General features: G+C 43.6%; 1 protein-coding gene across 1 annotated transcript in view; it reads right to left on the bottom strand.

Annotated features, from left to right (window-relative positions):
• The window catches only part of LOC127597481 (uncharacterized), a 258,570-nt gene that overhangs the window by 214,687 nt on the left and 24,503 nt on the right, over positions 1 to 19,380 (bottom strand). The gene's annotated exons all lie outside the window — the stretch shown is intronic.

Genomic DNA, 19,380 nt, shown 5'->3' with positions numbered 1-19,380 from the left:
GTCACGTTGATGCGTAAAGCGCAATGATCCAAAACAAGACCAGATGAAAGGATGGTAAGGAAGATAAGATTAACAAATCAAATGGAATAATGATTAACAAAGTGACGTAATTGTAATAATAAAATATACAATGTTAAAATGTTACAACTATTACTAAGGCTATCAGTTACTGATGTTACCAATGCTGGTAGTGTTACTGTTTCTAATGTTAATAATACTGTTAATGCCGCGATGAGACAGCTCGCTATCTATCTGGATGCAAAATAAGACATGATTCAACTCCAGTAATTAAATTAAGGACTGACAGACACGGACACGAGAAGAGACAGGGAGAGAGAGAGAGAGAGAGAGAGAGAGACAGAGTGTGTCAAAGTAGATTTTGTCCCATAGGAGCCGTAATTAGCATTACGTCAAGTGGGACACTAAGACGGTCAGCTTGCAGTCAGGCAGGACGTATTTGATAGAACGACTGTAGTTGCTATTTTGTTGGGGATAAGTGTCATTTCATGACAGCAACACAAGTAAACATCCTTCCTTCATCTACGACAGTATGCAGGAACAGGAACAAAGACCTAATGAACAGTTCAGGAACAAGACCGTGAACAAAGATGAAAATGGACGGGTCAAATATTCAAAATGGATCTAGGAAAAGAAATAACCATGGAAACCGGTTGAAAGGTCCAAACAGACCTCAAGAATAAGCAATAAAGACACAAATAGATGGTCTGGTAAAAAGATCAAAGATGCAAACAGACAGGAATATAATCAGCGATACAAATGGCTGATCCAGGGACAGGAACGGTGATGCAACTGACTGGTCCATCAACTGGAACAGCAATCAAAGTAGATGATGGATGAGGAACAAAAATCCAAAACTGACAGACCAAGAACATGGATCCAAATAAACAGACTAGGAACAGGAACAAAACACACATGGCTGGGACAAACAGGGACAAAGTTACAATTAGACAGACATTCATTCATTTATTCATCCATCCATTTTCCGAACCGCTCGATCCTCACTAGGGTCGTGGGGGGTGTTGGAGCCTATCCCAGCTGTCTCCGGGCAGTAGGCGGGGGACACCCTGAATCTGTTGCCAGCCAATCGCAGGGCACACAGAGACGAACAACCAACCACGCCCACACTCACACCTAGGGACACTTTAGAGCAGGCATGTCCAAAGTCCGGCCCGCGGTCGAATTTCATCCGGCCCTCGGCCCCTGTCATAAAATCAGTGCCGTCTGGCCCGCAGGTTGGGCGCAATGGAACACGTGTTGCATTGACTGAGGTCTCGTAGACTGGTGAGTGATGTTTCATAGAGTACTGCTTCCCTCTAGTGGCTAAATGAGTAATAGCATTCACTAAATGAGTAATAGCATTTAGACACTAGAGGGCATCACTCACGAGTTAACAAGACATCACTCCGTGTTTATATTGACTGATATGTCATATTTCAAATGATCCTTGTAGTTGTGGATATGTGTATTGCTTGTTCATTTCCCTGTTGTTCGAGTCAAAGGTTTTGTGACTATTGAAAAGTCATGGTGATACATTTTATGTTTCAAATCAATCAATTTGCACTCAGGAGACTTCTGTTTAAGAAAAAGTCAAGTGAATAAGCAGTTGCATGTGATATACCTGTTTCAAATGAACCAAAAGAAATTCTTAAGATTGTTGAAATTAAAATAAAATTGGAAATGTGAAACAGACTGGCTTACTAAAATTTGTTGAACAATATTGTTGTTCAATGTAAAGAATGTCAGCCAAGGTCGGCCCCCCGACATTTTACCACATAAAATCTGGCCCCCTTGGCAAAAAGTTTGGACACCCCTGCTTTAGAGTGTTCAATCAGCCTGCCACGCATGGTTTTGGAATGTGGGAGGAAACCGGAGCACCCGGAGAAAACCCACGCAGACCCGGGGAGCTAACCACTGGACTACCGGGCCGCCCCATTAGACAGAGAACACAGGAAAAAAATATATCCAAAATTATTTAAACCGGAACAAATATCCAATGACATGAACCAAAGGAGAAAAAGAGAAAAAGATCCAAAACAGAAATGAAAATTTAAATGGGTTGTCCGCGAACAGCAGCAAAGACCTAATGGACTGACACAGAACAAAGTTTCAATGTAAGTTTTCACTGTAATGTCCAAATGGATGGAACACAAAATCAATTGGATGGCGCAGCAACAGGAAAAGGAGTACAAATCCAAATGGAAATCCAGTAGCAAGAACAAAGATTCAAATAGATGGAACTCTAACAAATGAAAAAAGTGAAAGGAATGGATAGAACACAAGGGGAGATCCAAATGGGGAGTCCAGGAATAAGAACGAAAAAAATGGACAGAGCACGAACAGTCACCAAGATTAAAATGGATAGAGTCGGAACATTAATAATTTCAGACAGTCTGTGTAACGGGCTACTGGTGACGTTTATTTATCCATGTGTAATTTCCCCTAAGATTGTTCTAGCATGCCCTCTTAATTAAACAGTTGATGATCCTCGTGTGAAGGTAGTTGGTTTGTGTTGAATAATTAAGTTCCGAATACAGCCGTTTTTGAAACATGGGTTCATGATTGTATACATACATGGTGTTGATGTTTATGGGCCTCTCAGTATTAAGTATTTTGCTGCTATCTTGTGGCATCAATGCATGATTGCAAACCTTTTTCGAGAGCGTGACAATTTGCACATTTTTGCTCTTCAAAGCAGGGGGTTCTTCGTGTTTCACATTGGGAACCATTTGGGACTTAGCTACAGTAAATCGTCAGAGAACCATCGTGCAGTTTTGATTTGCAGCTGGCCTCACTTTCTGCCTATCTCTCAGCTAAAAACAAAAATGACTTCCACACACATGCAAAGTGTATTCTCAATAAAGTTTTTTATAAACGAGGAAATCGGATGAGGTAGTTAAATAAAGTCTGCAAAGTTCTTTTCCAGACGTGAGCATGGACCTTTTTAGTAGATTTTACCTTCAAAGCTGCAACTTTGGTAGGCCGTCACTTGGTCCTGACACAGACGAAAAATTATTTAGACCAATTCATCAGTCACTGATGTTTATCAGTGATCAGAAGTTCTATTGAAACGTGTTCATATAACTCTCATATTTACTTATCCCCGCCGCCTGGTGAGCCGGTGGTTCGCACGTCGACCTCACAGTGCAGAGGTATAGAGGTATAGAGGTTCAATACCAGCTCAGGCCTCACTGTGGGGAGTTTGCATGTTCTCGCTGGGCCTGCGTGGGTATTTTTTTTACTCCGGTTTCCTCCCAAAAACATGCGTGGCAGGCTTATTGAACACTCAAAATTCTCCTTCAGTGTGAGTGTGAGCACGGATAGTTTTCGTCTCTGTGTCCCCTGCCTACTGCTGAAAGACAGCTGGAATAGGCTCCAGCACCCACCGTGACCCTTGTGAGGATAGCGCATAGGATGTATGGATTTATTCATCCCATTTATAGTTTGTATTTTACATATGTTTTAGATCTTGTTCTCAATGTCTTAATTTTTCAGATCTTGTTCTCAATGTCTTAATTTTTCTTTTAATCCATTTATTTTGTTTTTTGGGGGGGTTATATCGACGAGCCTCGGCTCCTGCAGTTGCTGAGCATGCGTGATGATTTGTCCATGCCGTTGTCCTCTTTGTAGTGATGTTCCCATTTGATGAAAATATTTGCAAACAAAAAAATGACTTCAGTTATTCAAACAAGAACTTCAGTTGTGATGCTGATATTAAGATTATTTTGTTCCAGATTCCAGGGTCTGCCAGCGCGTCCTCGGAATGTCCTTTGGCAACTAGCATCTGACTGACCAGGAGTACGCTGATGACACCGTCCTGCTCAGTACAACCCACAGCCAGCTGAGAGACCCTCTGGGCATTTACAGTGAGGAGGCGGCACAGCTCGGCGTCCAAGTGAGCTGGACTAAATCAAATTCATGTACATCGGTAATGGACCAAATCCACCAATTGTGACATTATAGAGCCTGTCAAAAACTGTGTGTGTCTGGGGGTCCATGGTGACAGATAATGGGCACCTAAAACCAGAGATTATTCGCAGACGAGCCCTGCCGGCATCCGCTCTACAGTCTCTCCGGAAATCTCTTTGGCGGCGTCAGACCATCTTACGCAAGACGAAGCTCCGGATTTACCACTCCGCGTACTCTCGATCCTGCTTTATGGCTCAGAAACAGGGCGCCTGAACGACACTGTTGCCGCAAGAATCGATGGCTTCGATAGCAGAGCTCTCAGAACCCATCAGGTGGCCCCAGCAAGTTTCCAATGAAGTTATTAGAGCATGTACGCGCCAGTCCTGAGCATCATGCACAACGCTGCATCTGCTGGTTCGGCCATGTTCCTTGTCTGCGCCCAGACCATCCTACATGACCCATCCTCCAGTTTGACCCAAGGGCCGCAGGAATTTCCCGTCCTCATTCCGAATCATCTACACCCGTGCTTCGAAGGACGAGCAAGCATCTGGAAATGCTACCTGTGGCCATGTGCATCAAATTCAGGGAAAAATAAACATGTGGCTCCTACACTGATTTTTCTAAATGTATGACAGAATTTTAGCCAGTCTATAATTCATATCTTTCATTTACAGGTCAATTTTTTTCTCTTCTTTCAGGACTTTTCCCAATTATTTATAAATATTTATCAGTCTCTTTTTTCTGTTTTTCTATACTGACTGGTTAACACAAGGGACGAGAACAGCGGAAGACAAAAAGGGCACATGAGGGAACAAAACCAAATGCAATCTAAACAAAAACACAACAGTGAGGACCACATGAGTCGCTCACCAGTGCTCAGACATTGTGATTTGCAAGTACAAAATATAAGTTAAAAATGCAGACACTGGCAGTATGACATCTTGAACATGATCACAGTCTGAAATTTAAAACCAATCAAGTCTTAAAAATAGCACGTTCCAATATAATGAAATGTAATTTGGACAAATATGTTATTTCAGACGTATCAATTTGCTAGCTTTTCACACAATCAGTACACATGAAGTAGCTCTCACCCTCAAAGGTTGGTGGCCGCTGCTTTTGAGAATTGGGGAAAATTCGAAGTGACCCCAAACTTTTGTAAAGTAGTATCGCTGTAGCTCAATATATCTGTGGTCTGGAATGATCTTTTATCATATCAAGGTAGAGCTTGGCGTCAAATTGTGTAAGCATACCGAGTATCTCCTACAATGAGCATAACTGCAACTGTATAATGCATTGAATCTAGGATGTTTTTTGGCTTGCTACGTCGAAGCATTATTGTCTTGGTCAAGACGTAATTGAATTGTTATTTCCAGGTGTACCTAATGTTGTGGCTTGAGTATCTTTCATTATTCTATTAATACGTATGGAATTGCCCTGCGACTGACTGGCGACAAGTTCAGGGTGTAGTTCGCCTTCCCGCCTGAAGCGGTGATGAAAATGGATGTCTGAACGCATAGAAAACTCTATCAACCCGACTGAACCATTTTAATGTTTTAAGTCAGTTTATTTTGTTTTATTGTTTTTAAGTATGACTTTTCCCAAGTGATGTAGCCATCCAATATATATATTAAAATTAATTTAGAAGTGTTTCTATTTCCCAGACTTTTTGTACGTCAACATTGTTAATTAACTCTCCATTGTTATAACATTTTAAAATGTATTTATTTATCCTAATTAATGTATTTAAGATGTAATGTGTCGACCTCGCAGTGCAGAGGTACAGGGTTCGATTCCAGCTGTGGCCTTCAAGTGTGGAGTTTGCTTGTTCTCCTGGTAACCAGTTCAGGTTGTACCCTGTCTACTGTCCGAAGGCAGCTGGGGTAGGATCCAACACGCCTCGCGACTCTTGTGAGGATAAGCGTAGATGAAAATGGATGGATGGATTGATGTCATACAATACAATACAATACATGCTGATTTATATAGCGCTTTCACAACAGCGGCAGCATGTACTTGGAATGTGGGAGGAAACCGGAGTACCTGGAGAAAACCCACGCAGGCACGGGGAGAACATGCAAACTCCATACTGGGAGGCCGGAGCCACACCTCTACACTGTGAGGCTGACTTGCTAAACCATGGGTGTCAAACTCATTTCCCATTGTGGGCCACATACAGTCTTGGTTATTATATAAATAAATAAAATATAAATTATATAAATTATACCATATTATGCAAAAAATAACCAACAAATCATGTCTTTCCTTTGTTTTGGTCTGAAGAAGCACATGAACATAAGGAAAATGTTGAAGTTTAATGAACATATCTTTTACAGAACATTTCATGAAACACCTTAGATTTCCTTTGGACAAATGTGCAAATTACTTTTATCATTCACATACAGGTATATGCATTGCAACTGATCCCACTGATTGTGCAAAGACACAAAGCTTTAACAAGTAATTGGTATTGAAAATTATAGTGATGCACTTTAACATTAAATTAGATTTATAAGATTAAGATATCCTTTATTTGTCCTGCAATGGGGAATTTACAATCAGACTTCAGAAAGGAAAACGCTGGGTAGGGAGAGGGAAAAAAAAAACAGACCAAACCATAAAGAAAGGAACTTTTAAAGCATTTGCACATGTGCATTTAAAATCTAAATGTAATTCCTGCTGACATCTTACACACTCAGGAGAGTGCTATTAAATGTGTAAAGAATAAAGTATTCACATGTCCTTGATAGCGTCTTCTGTGTTGGGTCTGTCTCAGTGACATACTTCAGACTGCTGTTGTCTTCTTCTCTGATCAAAACAATGTTGTCTTCTTCTCTGATCAAAACAGTGTGTCCCCTACCGGATAATCCATGAATTGCACGATATTAAAAATATTAATTCCGTGTCGTTTATGCATTTTTTTTTCACTTGTAAATGGTCCTGCGGGCCTGATCGAACCTCCTTGGGGGCCGGTTCCGACCTGAGGGCCGTATATTTGACACCAATGTGCTAAACAGTCCGCCACAGAGAAATAAAATGAAGTAAATCTTACAAAATTCTAAATGAAGAGTAAAAGTAGTGACAACCCAATGAATAACAAAATTACATAAATCATACTTCCAAATCCAGTCAAATTATAATCAAAGTGAAATAAAACATTTTTTAGCCAATCATGTCAAGCAGGATAGAACAGTGATGTAAATGGCCATGTAAATGACCCATTATACTCACATACATTTGAATGTGCACCATTTATTCAAATGAAAATTGATGAATTAAAACATAGTAAATTTACTACTTTACAACTAAGAATTGCATACTGTATATTTCTAATTCAATGAGTGTAATACCAAGAACGATCAACAGGTGTCAGTGTTTCCCTGTCTAAGATATTCTCGCTCGCAGTGTCAGCCTTCGCACGATTGTTTCCTACAAGTTCTTTGGGTAGTAAGTCAGTCAAAGTCCACATGTTAAATATGAGCAAAACAAATAAGGTAAATTACTGAGGATACTGAAATTCTCTTTAAAAAGTGCCTTTTACCTTGGACATGTTCAGGCCACGATATGGTCTTCTCAAAGCAAAATCAATGGACCGTGCCTGTTTAATTGATAGTAGTGTGTGCTTGTGTGTTAGCGTTGAATTAATCTTCTCCAAAAGGCACAAAAAGCGATTTTGGAACATTTAGGTTTTGAGCAGTGGACTACAATACCTGTGACACAATAGTGGGAGATTTCAGAGAAGATTATGTTCGCGTCTAAGGTGAGGCAATGAATGCTGACTTGGTGGCGGTGACGGCCGATTGGCACTCTATTATCATCCATCTCCACCAGATATTCAAGCATAGTTAATTTTATTTCATCAAGAACACCTCCATACTTGACTACATTAGATGGACAGACAAACTGATGATGATGGAAAGGTGGACCTAAAAACAGATAGACGCTATGTTAGCATTTCACAGATAGACACTATCTGTTTTTAGGGTCCACCTTTTCTTTAACGACAGAGGTGCAAATCTTTGTCAGATACGTACATTAACAGAAAAATGGACCGATAGGTAGATCGATGGATGGAGCAGCAGACCGACTGACAAGACAGATGGATGAATGGAAAGACATACAGACAGATGGACTAACCGAAAGAGAGACAGCATCAATAGGTAAACAGATACAGTAGACGGATGGATGAATGGACAAGCAGGTAGCTCGGTGAATGGACCAGGGAAATAATAGGTATGGATTTATCGTTAATGTTAGCTTTTATTCAGTTTTGAAGTTTGTTGTTGTTGCTGTTTTTTAATTGAGCTCGTTTCAATTACTTTTTAGAGCAAGTTTGTTTTCTTTTTTTTCTAAAATGTGTTGTTTTAGTTTTGTTTGTATTGTGTTAATTTTACCTTTAAAAAAAACTACAAAGTATATGTAGTATTGACGGCATGATGATTAACAGGTTAGCACGTCAGCACAATGCAGAGGTATAGGGTTCGATTCTGGCTTTGGGCTTTCGGTGTGGAGTTTGCATGTTCTCCCCAGGCATGTGTGGGTTTCCTTCGGGTACTCCAATATCCTGACACATTCTAAAAACATGCATGGCAGGTTAATCGAACAGTCTAAATTATCCCTAGGTGTGAATGGTTGTTTGTCTATGTGTGCCCTGCAATTGGCTGTCAACTAGTTTATGGTGTACCTTGCCCAATAATAAGTTCTATCCATCCATCCATTTTCCGCTTCGTTTCATACTTACAAGGGTCGCGGGGGGTGCTGGAGCCAATCCCAGCTGTCCTTGGGCAGTCGGGGGACACACCCTGAACCGGTTGCCTGGTTAATAATTAATTAGGGCAATAATTAGTTTTAGTTGTTTCGATAAATGTAAAATGTAGTATTAGTTAGTTTTTTGTTTGTTAAAAAGCATGTTCTTTGTTCTTGTATTTATTAACCATGGATGGATGACCAATGGGCGGACAGATAGCGGGACAGACCAACTGGGTGCGTGATCAATAGATGAACATACAAATGGACAGACAGGCATACCGATGAATGGACAAACAAAGGAAAGACGAATAGCAGAGTGCTTGCTTTAAAATAGGAAAATAATCTCCAAAGGTTTGAAGGAGATCCAAGTCAAGAAGCCTCTGAGGGCACTTGGCAGAAATTCAGACATGCATCAGTGAGAATAAAATCGGATGGCTCTTAAGGGTATAAATCATTTCTTTACATTGAGCTGTCACTTTTTCAACACCTCCTCTGGTGCTGCAATTACCTGGGGATCCATGTCATGTTTGTCAAGATAATCACAGTGAAAGTGCAACCGCTGTGCCATCAAATGTCCACGTAAAAGAAAATCTGACTTGGGGCAAAAGGGACCCTTCCACCTCACGACCAGACTCGCTCAATCCAGCGATCAAGTGTCACAAACGATAAGCAGAGGTGCCGGCGGATCCCCGAGGCACGCATTAAGTCAAACTCCAAATCAGATGTGTTTACGGTATCGAATCCCTCGTTGACTGTGAGGCACCTGAAGGAAGCATAAATCAGAAGCTGCACTCAGACTCAGGCCTCAAGCTATGTTAATATACAGCCCTTCTGCTGGTGACACCCGTTTTGAAACAAAACGTCGATCTCCTTATAAGCTCTGACAGAACCTCCACGTTCAGCTCCATTTGGATAGCATGGAATGGAGGTCGTTGGGAAAAGAAAAAAAAAGTAATTCCACTGAGGTTGTGAGTTGGGCACTTTCCAACTCTCAACTCATCTGTGCTGTATGCTGCGTGGTGTCATTTTCCACTCTGGAGCCTAGTAGCTCATGTCTTTGTTGTGAGTCTTTAATTCAACATGGAATCCTGAGGAGACCATGTGTTGCTGTCTTACTTGTTCCACTTTGTGATTTCCAGCTTGGTGACTAACCCACAAGAACACTTAACACGGAATTTTAATGCCTGCTGAGTTCAAATGTCTATCATCCAAAGAACAGAATACTCTTGAGTGTCCTTCTCTAATCCACACTAAAATGTCTAGATTCAGAAAGATCGGGGGTTGGCAACACGCGGCTCCAGAGCCGCATGCGGCTCTTTAGCGACATCTAGCGGCTCCCTGGAGCTTTATAAAAAAATGTTTGAAAATGGAAAAATATTTTGATAATAGGCTAACATAGCTCAAATAGATGTAGATACATGTTGCTGCTCCGAAAAAAGGAGAGCTGTGGTGTTAGTTTTTTAAAACATACACTTTATTCATGCTTTTAAGATTTAAGATATCGTTTATTTGTCCCGCAATGTGGAAATTTACAGTCAGAGTTCAGAAAGGAAACCACTAGGTACGGAGTCTCGACAAACACAGACACGTCTGCGTCCGACTCCGTGCCTTCTCTCATCTCGTTCGACTCGAGAGGCGTTCAAAGACAGCCTCCAAAAAACTGAAATTAATGATCACTTCACTGACACTAAGAAAAGCGAAAAGAAGATACCAAAACAGAAAATCAAGCGAGGGAATCACAAAATAAATTCTATGGGGGTGTTTGTGTACACACATATAAACAAACAATTGTGAGACAGTTCAGTCTCCTACATACATACAGCATGTGTTTCCTTCATTGTAAGTTTTAAAGAAGGCTTTTATTTTTTTGTGGCTACAGACTTATTTGTTTTTTGGGGTTTTTTTGTCCTTTATGGCTCGTTCAACATTTTGGGTTGCTGACCTCTGAGATAGATGAAAAGAGAGATGGAGCAACCTACAAACAGATATGTCAAGAGACAAAACAAAGGTACCAATGAAATGAAGGACCAGAAATGGATGGATGGATGTACACACAGACTGTCTGACTTCAATTCATGGCAGGAAATGCAAAAATCTATTTCAAAGTAGGAACGGGAACTTGTCATTTTCATTACCACTCTGGCATAAACTTCCTGTTGTCAAATTGGACTTGAAACCACAGACTTTGCTGCACTTGTTCAGTTTTAACTTGAATTGTAGGTCCAGATTTTTACGCCCCAGGGGGGAAACACATCTCAAATTAGAATACAGAGGTGAATGACACATTTCATTTGTTTCCAGTTTCCACAAAAAAATTAGAGATTGCAAATTGTTGAAAACTATCCTATCAGATGACAACTAACTATATCCCACAAAAATGTACCACAACAAGTTGTGCAACCGTTATTATTTGCAATTAATTAAATCACAGGTTAAATGATTTGCACACAAGTTTGTCAATGTAGAATAGCACAGGCTAACCTATTACATGTATTAACATTCATTCATTCATCTTCCTAACCGCTTGATCCTCACTAGGGTCGCGGGGGGTGCTGGAGCCTATCCCAGCTGTCTCCGGGCAGTAGGCGGGGGACACCCTGAATCGGTTGCCAGCCAATCGCAGGGCACACAGAGACGAACAACCATTCGCACTCACACTCACACCTAGGGACAATTTAGAGTGTTCAATCAGCCTGCCATGCATATTTTTGGAATGTGGGAGGAAACCGGAGCACCCGGAGAAAACCCACGCAGGCCCGGGGAGAACATGCAAACTCCACACAGGGAGGCCGGAGCTGGAATCGAACCCGGTACCTCTGCACTGTGAAGCCGACGTGCTAACCACTGGACTACCGGGCCGCCTCATGTATTAACAATGAAAAGCAAATAACGTTTTAACAGTGTGTGACCGCCGCATTCATAACTGGCCATATTTTTTTTTTTACCGCTTCTGCATTCCCAGGAATGAATGTCCCCCTTCGCAAAGCAATATGAGGTATGAGGAATACCTCTCTGTCGCAACATTGCTCAGGCGGTATCTGCGCCATCAGGATGACACAATCATGTTTCATCTTTTGTTTTCCATCGTTTTTCTGATTGCTGCACCGTGCTTGGCTGACGCAGGAAGCGCGCTGTCAGCACATTCGCACGCTTGTAATAACCCGGTGTTGCCACTTCATAACCGTGATGTGCATCTCGTTGACATGCTACAGAGATTTTTACAATCAAGGATGAGTTGATCTGTGGTTGGCACTTTTAGAATAAACGGTTCCTTGTTTCATACATCTGCAACAGACAACCAGACCTGCCAAAAGTATTAACACTGTACGAAAGAAAGAAAAGGAGTATTTGTGCTAAAATAGACTCCTGTCAAAGTACTTTCTTTGAATTTGTGTGTGTGAGAGATTGTCCTGCTCAGTTATTGGGTTAAAGTACACTGCGGCACTCTATCTGTTTCTGAAATTCAAAACAACTAGCTGTTTGCTTGGAGCACTAAATGGGGGCACACCACTTAATAAAAAGCATTTTTATTTATCTATTTATTTTCATATTGAAGATGTTGGCTTGTCAAGACTCCAACAATCTTTGGCAATGATGAGTCACACAATTTTCATCTAATCAAGCCTTTCCATTCCCACTCATCACAAAGGACACATACACGGCAAATAATTCAGGCCGTTCAATAAAATACTAACCTTGGCGCATTTTTGAATGCGTGTTCTCAACTGCCAATGTGATTCCTCAGTCAGTCCAGTTCAGGGCCACCGTAGAGGGAAGACTTTAGGCCGGCAGCCAAAACAGTCGGCGGCCGCTCTATGAAATGACTCACAAGAAAGCTGTGCTGTTGTAAACTTCAGTGTGTTTTGGGATCATTAAATGCGAAGCTTTGGGGGGTTGTTTGAGCCAAAATATGATCACATAGTTGGGAAACAAAGGCCTCGGTGATGAGTGAGTGATCAGTGTTTGATCTCCTCAAGGCCATCATGCGTCAGATGGGGGACTTGGTGGAGCGACTAGAAGAACAGAGGCTGCACTCAGGTTACCGCTGACATCCACCTCCATCACAACCTGCCGTCTCACTCAACCAACCGTACCGTTTATCTCCTGACAAGTTTGTCTGTGCACTTCATGATAATGTTGACTTTTTTCACCACAAAAGACCTTGACCAACGTTGCTGTGGTGTTTGTGGAGTCAATGGAGGCCCTGGTTGGACCTGTCTTGGGAATCCGCACATGTAGCACTTGTCCTAGTTAAAGATCCACATTCGGAGTACAGTACTTCTCCCAGCCTTGTAATTGTTGGGTATGTAGACTTCAGTGGAGAATACTTATGTCCCTGAATCAAACAAAAGGTTCGGCAATCCAATATAAACATCCATGATTGTTATCCTTGAAATGCTGGTACAATCAATGGATCTCAAACAATCGCCTTGATGAGACCACAGTGTACATGGCACGTTTGCAGGCTCCAATTTAGTTCACTGACCCGAGTAAGTGGACTCAATTGAAACAGTGAACTCAGATGATTGACTTAAATCAGGCGATTGGCGAGTGTTAATGCACTCCCAAAAACACTGCTGACTCAGATGATTCGGTTGAATCAGAAGACTGACTTCAGCTTGTCGACACACGGAAAACCCAAGGAGACATGATTTTGTTGATTCGAGTTAGCAGATCACCTGAAACACTCTTGACCCAGATGATTCAGTTGAATCATGTGACTGACTTAAGTTAAGGCCTGTGCGGAAATACAACTGACTCATACTGTATGATTTAATTGACTTGGGACACTGGCTTGAGTTAGCCAATACTCTGCAGGCTTAAAATATTTGGTTTACTGACTCAAATTAGCAAACTCGCGATGTACATTGAGGAATCAAATGATTCAATTCCATCAGGAGACAGACTCAAGTTAGTGGACTCACAGGAAACCCAGTGGACTTGAATGATACATTGGTGTAAACATTGCGCACTCATATTCAGGTGAATTGGGCAACTGATTCAAGTCATGGAATCAACATAACACTATGGATTCAGATGATTTTGTTCAATGACTTGAGTTAGCAGACTCTCTCTGCTGACAAAAAAAAAGTTGACTTGAGAGACACATTCAAGTGAGCAGTCACCAAATACCCAAAAGACTCAGATAGCAGATTTGGTTCACTGACACTGAAATGTTGCTGTCAAAGCCTCTTTGTGAAGTAAGCCGAGTGGGGTGTTGGAGGTTGCAGGAGGCGGGGGTGTAAAGGCCAGACCTGTACCTGTGACTCACTGACCACAGGTGTCAATCAAATGGAACGAATGCAGTTAACGAGGCCAATGCGGCAAACAAGGCCTGTGTGGTCCCACACAGAGTGTGAAGGCTAACAGCACATGAGTCACATGATTATCACAAAACACATAAAGCCTTTATGAGTTGGAACAACATCTTGGGGGTGTTCGTCCACTTGAGTTTCATCCAAAGCCTTACTTTGTTTAAGATAAGATAAGATAAGATATCCTTTATTCGTCCCACAATGGGGAAATTTACAGCCTCCAGCAGCAAGAATGTATGTAGAAAGAAGAAAGAAGAAAGAGAAAAAAAACCAACAAACATCTTTCAATTAAATACACTATGAACACAATGGATAAAAATTATTATTATTATTATGATTGTTATTTTTTATTCATCAGGCTGACAGCAGTCGGTAGGAATGAGCGTCGGTATCTCTCCTTCTTGCAGCGCGGGTGTAACAGTCTCTGGCTGAAGGAGCTACCAAGTACTGTCAGGACGGCCTGGAGGGGGTGGGAGGGACTGGCCATCATAGCTTTTAGCTTAGTTAGCATCCTTCTGTTGCCCACCTCCTCCAGAGTGTCAAGGGAGCAACCCAGGACAGAACTGGCCTTCCTGACCAGTCGCTCCAGTCTCTTTCTGTCCCGGGCCGAGATGCTACCTGACCAGCAGACAATGCCATAATGGATGGCCGAGGCCACCGCCGAGTTATAGAACGTCTTAAGGAGTGACCCCTGAACCCCAAAAGACCTCAGTTTCCTGAGTAGGAAGAGTCGGCTCTGTGCTTTCCTAATCAGGGTGTCCGTGTTTGTAGACCAGTCCAGTTTGTCGTTGAGAAGAACACCAAGGTACTTGTAGGAGGTCACCCTCTCTATGTCCATACCCTGGATGTTCATCGGTGCTGGTGAGGACTTTTTCCTCGTTTAGTTTAAAAAATTATTATTATTTTTTTAATTAAAAAAAAAAAAATAATGTTTCAAATAGAAACAGATTTTTCATTGAGATCCATTTAATGTAATTTTGAGGACATTTAATATGCAGATTTCAAAAGTCTAAATAAAAAGTCTTTGAAACTTCAACTTGCATTCTGGACAAATACACAGACACTGCAACATACATCAGGTTCTGTGAGGACATGCGTGTGCCAATAAAGTCCTTTTGCTCCTTCAACAATCACAACCCATGGTTCACTGCCAAACTCAGGCAAATGAGAAAAAAGGAAGAGGCCGCCTTGAGAAGTGGAGCACGCCGGAAACCAATTGACAAAGGAAATTATCATTGCAAAGAGAAGCTAGACAGAGCGACGGAGAAAACTGTTTTCTGCGAACGACTCTGGCCTGAAAACAGTTACAAAATACAGGACACCATCCCCCCCAAGCAGTCACTAATAAGGGACTGGCAGACGATCAAAACATGTTTTTCTGAAGATTCGACACGGACACCTCCACTTCCCACACCTGCCCACCCCACCAGACCTACCTTATCCACACCCCAGACCTCATTCCCTGGCCAGGAGATCCACATACAGGATGTGAGAAGGCTCTTAAAGCAACAGAAGATCAACACAGCTGCGGGACCCGAGAAGGTGTCAGCCTCCTGCCTGAAAGTCTGCGCTGACCAGCTGGCTACGGTCTTCACACAGATCTTCAACAGATCCCTAGAGCGGTGTGAGGTCTCACCCTGCTTCAAACAGTCCACCATCATCCAAGTCCCCAAGAAACCAGCAACATCCGATCAGAACGACTATAAGCCTGTCGCTCTAAAGCCTGTGATCATGAAGTCCTTTGGATGCCTTGTTCTGAACCACCTAAATAACATCACCTGACCCCTGCTGGAGCCTCTGCAGTTTGCCTAACGGGCAAACGGGTCTGTGGAGGACGCAGTCAACATCGGGCTGCACTACATCGTTGAGCACCTCGACATCACAAGGACCTACGCAAGGATCCTGTTTGTGGACTTCATCACTGCGTTCAACAACATCACGGAAATCCTCACTTCCAAGCTTCTCCACCTCAGTGTGTCCCCTATGATCTACCAGTGGAACTTCAGCTTCCTAACGGGAAGGACACACCAGGTGAGGCTGGAAAGGACAAGTTCATCAAAATGCACCGTCAGCACTGGTGCACCCCAAGAATGCTCTTCTCCCTCGACACGAACGACTGCACCTCAATGCACCCAGCCGTCAAACTCCTAAAGTTCTCAGATGACACCACAGTCATCGACCTAGTCAAAGACGTCGACGAGTCTGCGTACTGACAAGAAGTGGAACACAGCCAACACAACCTGGAGCTGAACACGCTTAAGCCTGCAGAGATGATCATGGACTTCAGGAAACATTCTTCACCACAGCAGCCCCTCACACTATCCAACTGCCCTGTGTAAACCGTTGAGACCTTCAAGTTCCTGGGAATCACAGTCTCTTGGGGCATGAAATGTGAGGCCAACATTAACTCCATCCTGAAAAAGGCCTGACAGATGATGTACTTCCTGAGGCTGCTGAGGAAGCACGGCCTGCCACAAGAGCTGCTTAGACAGTTCGACATAGCAGTCATCGAATCAGTCCTGTGTTCTTCTATCCCGGGGGTTGGCAACTCGTGACTCCAGAGCCTCATGCGGCTCTTCAGCGATGCCCTAGTGGCTCCCTGGAACTTAAAAAAAATGTTTAAAAATGGAAAAAGCTATATATATATATAAAAAATCCTCAACTCACCCCTCGGGTGGTGTCCGTCTCTCATTCGGGGGTTCTGCGCAGTATCCTTGCTGTTCCCAGCACTGCACATTTCTGGACTGAGATGTCCGATGTTGTTCCTGGGATCTGTTGCAACCACTCATCTAGTTTGGGGGTCACTGCCCCGAGTGCTCCGACCACCACAGGCACGACTGTCACCTTTACCTTCCAGGCTCTCTCCAGCTCCTCTCTGAGCCCTTGGTATTTCTCGAGTTTCTCATGTTCCTTCTTCCTGATGTTTCCATCACTTGGGACCGCTACATCCACTACAACGGCTTTCCTCTGCCCTTTATCTATGATCACGATATCTGGTTGGTTCGCCATTACCATCCTGTCAGTCTGGATCTGGAAATCCCACAGGATCTTCGCTCTGTCATTCTACACCACCTTCGGAGGTGTTTCCCATTTTGACCTTGGGGTTTCCAGTCCATACTCCGCACAGATGTTTCGGTAGACTATGCCAGCCACCTGGTTATGGCGTTCCATGTAGGCTTTCCCTGCCAGCATCTTACACCCTGCAGTTATGTGTTGGATCGTCTCAGGTGCCTCTTTGTACAACCTACACCTTGGGTCTTGTCTGGTGTGGTATATCTGGGCCTCGATGGCTCTGGTGCTCAAGGCCTGCTCCTGAGCAGCCAGGATGATTGCCTCTGTGCTGTCCTTCAGGCCAGCCCTCTCTAGCCACTGATAGGACTTCTTGAGATAAGCCACTTCAGTTATGGTCCGGTGGTACATCCCGTGTAGGGGCTTGTCCTCCCATGATGGTCCCTCTTCTAGCCCCTCATCTTCTGTTCCCCATTGTCTGAGACATTCTCTGAGTACGTCATCCGTTGGAGCATTCTCCTTGATGTATTCATGGAGCTTGGATGTTTCATCCTGGACAGTGGCTCTCACACTCACTAGTCCCCGGCCTCCTTCCTTTCGGCCTGCGTACAGTCTCAGGGTGCTGGATTTGGGATGGAACCCTCCATGCATGGTTAGGAGCTTTCGGGTCTTAACGTCTGTGGTCTGAATCTCTTCCTTTGGCCACCTTATTATTCTTGCAGGGTATCTGATCACTGGCAGGGCATAGCTGTTTATTGCCCGGGTCTTATTCTTGCCATTGAGCTGGCTTCTTAGGACTTGCCTCACTCGCTGGAGGTATTTGGCCGTAGCCGCTTTCCTTGTTGCCAGTTCGAGGTTGCCATTGGCTTGTGGTATACCAAGGTACTTGTAGCTGTCCTCAATGTCTGCTATTGTTCCTTCAGGGAGTGAGACCCCTTCAGTGCGGACTACCTTTCCTCTCTTAGTCACCATCCGACTACATTTCTCAAGCCCGAATGACATCCCGATGTCGCTGCTGTGTGGTCGTGTGGATCAGGGAGTCTATGTCCCTTTTGCTCTTTGCATACAGCTTTATGTCATCCATGTAGAGGAGGTGACTGATTGTAGCTCCATTTCTGAGGCGGTACCCATAGCCTGTCTTGGTGATTACTTGGCTTAGGGGGTTCAGTCCTATGCAGAACAGCAGTGGGGAGAGTGCATCACCTTGGTATATGCCACATTTGATGGACACTTGGGTAAGTGGCTTGCCATTGGCTTCAAGTGTGGTTTTCCACATCCTCATCGAGTTCGCAACGAAGGCTTTTAGGGTCCTGTTCACCTTATACAACTCCAAGCATTCAGTGATCCATGTATGTGGCATCGAGTCATAGGCTTTCTTGTAATCAATCCAGGCTGTGCACAGATTGGTACGTCGGGACCTGCAGTCTTGTGCGACTGTTCTGTCAACCAGGAGCTGATGTTTGGCTCCTCTGGTATCTCTACCAATGCCCTTCTGTGCTTCGCTCATGTATTGATCCATGTGTCCACTTATCTTAGCCGCAATGATGCCTGACATGAGCTTCCATGTTGTGGAGAGACAGGTTATTGGCCGATAGTTGGATGGGACTGCACCCTTTGCGGGATCCTTAATGATCAGGACCAGTTTTTCATATCTGAGATTCATTCATTCATTCATTCATTCATCTTCCTAACCGCTTGATCCTCACTAGGGTCACGGGGGGTGCTGGAGCCTATCCCAGCTGTCTCCGGGCAGTAGGCGGGGGACACCCTGAATCGGTTGCCAGCCAATCGCAGGGCACACAGAGACGAACAACCATTCGCACTCACACTCACACCTAGGGACAATTTAGAGTGTTCAATCAGCCTGCCATGCATATTTTTGGAATGTGGGAGGAAACCGGAGCACCCGGAGAAAACCCACGCAGGCCCGGGGAGAACATGCAAACTCCACACAGGGAGGCCGGAGCTGGAATCGAACCCGGTACCTCTGCACTGTGAAGCCGACGTGCTAACCACTGGACTACCGGGCCGCCATATCTGAGATTCTTTCCTGTATGTCTGCCACTGTTATGGTAACTGGGTTCTTTTCAGGGAGGTTGCTGTGCTCCTCTCTCAGGATCACCAGCCATTGTGCACTGCTGTTATGTGCAACCTCCTTCTCCCATATGCCTTTCCAGTACCTTTCAGTTTCCAGTCTTGGTGGGTCAGCTCTGTTAGGACCCTGACACTGAGTGTACACTTTCGCAGGTTGTGTTGTGAACAGCCTGTTTATTCGTCTGGCCTCATTCTCTTTTGTGTACCGCTTTAGGCAGCTGGACAAGGCCTGGAGCCTTTGTTTGGCAGTTTGGAGTGCTTCAGGTATGGTCATCTGGATGTACCT

The sequence above is a fragment of the Hippocampus zosterae genome, chromosome 1, assembly GCF_025434085.1.
Source record: "Hippocampus zosterae strain Florida chromosome 1, ASM2543408v3, whole genome shotgun sequence".
Lineage (NCBI taxonomy): Eukaryota > Metazoa > Chordata > Actinopteri > Syngnathiformes > Syngnathidae > Hippocampus > Hippocampus zosterae.
This window is presented reverse-complemented; position numbering and strand designations above follow the sequence as displayed.